Source organism: Mesoplodon mirus, assembly GCF_964341445.2.
Source record: "Mesoplodon mirus genome assembly, chromosome: 6".
Taxonomy (NCBI): domain Eukaryota; kingdom Metazoa; phylum Chordata; class Mammalia; order Artiodactyla; family Ziphiidae; genus Mesoplodon; species Mesoplodon mirus.
In genome coordinates this window covers 48754031-48756205 of record NC_138982.1, presented here as the reverse complement: position 1 = coordinate 48756205, position 2175 = coordinate 48754031, and the positions used below count along the sequence as shown (strand labels likewise).

The 2175-nt window shown below is 44.0% G+C and overlaps 1 pseudogene across 1 annotated transcript; it reads left to right on the top strand.

Annotated features, from left to right (window-relative positions):
- Window positions 1-1385: 1385 nt before the first annotated feature.
- On the top strand, window positions 1386-1798 carry LOC309806479 (small ribosomal subunit protein uS10-like; annotated as a pseudogene). Its single transcript has one exon. The product of its transcript is annotated as a small ribosomal subunit protein uS10-like (transcript).
- Window positions 1799-2175: the final 377 nt, after the last annotated feature.

Genomic DNA, 2175 nt, shown 5'->3' with positions numbered 1-2175 from the left:
TTAAGTACCACAAACAGGTTCTCAATAAACAGATGTTGAATGAATAAATGAATGAATGAATGAATTGAATCCTCAGAATTTTGTCAGAGTATCTACAGCATTCTCAGGATGTTAGATATATAAATACATCAGTCACTAGTTGATCATGTTGTCTTTAGCTGATTTGAGAGACCGCACTCAAAACCATTAAATTCCTTTTGTTTTGATTCTGTCTACACCAAATGAACTTCTGATGACCAGTTTCCAAGCTATCTTGATATCTTGAATAAGAGGACCTTGGAATCAATGAACAGGAGTAACATCTATTTAAAAATGGCATGTTGTCATCTGGCTTAAATCTCTGTTTCTTTCTTTCCTAATTTAAAACAGTTTTATTGAGGTAAAATTCACATACCATACAATTCACCCATTTAAAATGTATGTTTCAGGAAGTTCCCTGGTGGTCTAGTGGTTAGGACTCAGCGCTTTCACTGCGGTGGCCCGGGTTTAATCCGTGGTCGGGGAACTGAAATCCTGCAAGCCACGCAGTGCGTGGGCAAAAATAAATAAATAAATAAATAAATAAATAAATAAATAAATAAATAAATGAAATTGTTCAAAATATTAAAAAATAAAGTGTACGTTTCAATGGTTTGTAATATATTCACAGAGTTGTACAACTATCACCAGAATCTAATTTTACATCTTTTTCTCATCCCCAAAAGAAACCCTGCACCTATTAGCATCATTGCCCAACCACCACTACTTCCCCAGACCCAGGCAAACACTAATTACTTTCTGTCTATAGATTTGTCTATTCTGGACATTTTATGGTTATAAAAATCATAATGTATATATATACATATTTTTTTTAATGACTGGTTTCTTTCTTTGAGCATCCATGTGTGAAAACACATTCATGGATGTGTTTTCACCCATGTTGTAGCATGTATCAGTTCTGATTGCTTTTTTTTTTTTTTTTTTTTTTTTTTTTTTCTTTTTGCGGTATGCGGGCCTCTCACTGTTGTGGCCTCTCCCGTTGCGGAGCACAGGCTCCGGACGCGCAGGCCCAGCGGCCATGGCTCACGGGCCCAGCCGCTCCGCGGCATATGGGATCCTCCCAGACCGGGGCACGAACCCGCATCCCCTGCATCGGCAGGCAGACTCTCAACCACTGCGCCACCAGGGAGGCCCCTGATTGCTTTTTATAGATGAAAATACTCCATTGTATGGATATGCCACATTGTATTTACCCATTCGTCAGCTGATAAACATTTTGGGTTGTTTCCACTTTTGCCTATTGTAAAGAACACTGCCATCGCCACCCGACCCTGTTTAAAACTGTTCAATGGCTCTCTTGGAGGAAGACACGGTCTCCGCTGCAGCGGAGCCTCGGGCCACCCGCTCCTGCTCCTGACTCACCATTGTTCGCTCTCGCCAAGGAACAAGCCGGCCAGGAAGCCGCGCCGCAGCCATGGCTTTTAAAGATACCGGAAAGCCCGAGGTGGCGATTCACCGGATTAGAATCACCCTCCCCAGCCGCAGCTTGAAGTCTTTGCAGAGGGTATGTGCTGACCTGATCAGAGGAGCGAAGGAAAAGAATCTCAAAGCGAAAGGACCAGTTCGGATGCCTACCAAGACTCAGAGTAACTACAAGGAAAACTCCTTGTGGTGAAGGTTCTAAGACTTGGGTTGTTTCCAGATGAGGATCCACAAGTGACTTACTGACCTGCACAGTCCTTCTGAGATTGTCAAGCAGATCACTTCCATCAGTATTGAGCCAGAAGTCGAGGTTGAAGTCACCATTGCAGATGCTTAAATCAACATTTTTAATAAATTGATAATCAGTTGTTTAAAAAAAAGCCTTCCCTTTTTTCTATTTATTTATTTTGGCTGCTTTGGGTCTTCGTTGCTGCGTGGGCTACTCTTCATTGGGGTGCGCGGGCTTCTCACTGTCGTGGCTTCTCTTGTTGTGGAGCACGGGCTCTAGGCGCGCAGGCTTCAGTAGTTGTGGCACGTGGGCTTCAGTAGTTGTGGCTCGCCGGCTCCAGAGCGCAGGCTCAGTAGTTGTGGCACACGGACTTAGTTGCTCTGCGGCAAGTGGGATCTTCCCAGACCAGGGATCGAACCCGTGTCCCCTGCATCGGCAGCTGGATTCTTAACCACTGTGCCACCAGGGAAGTCCCCCATTATTTT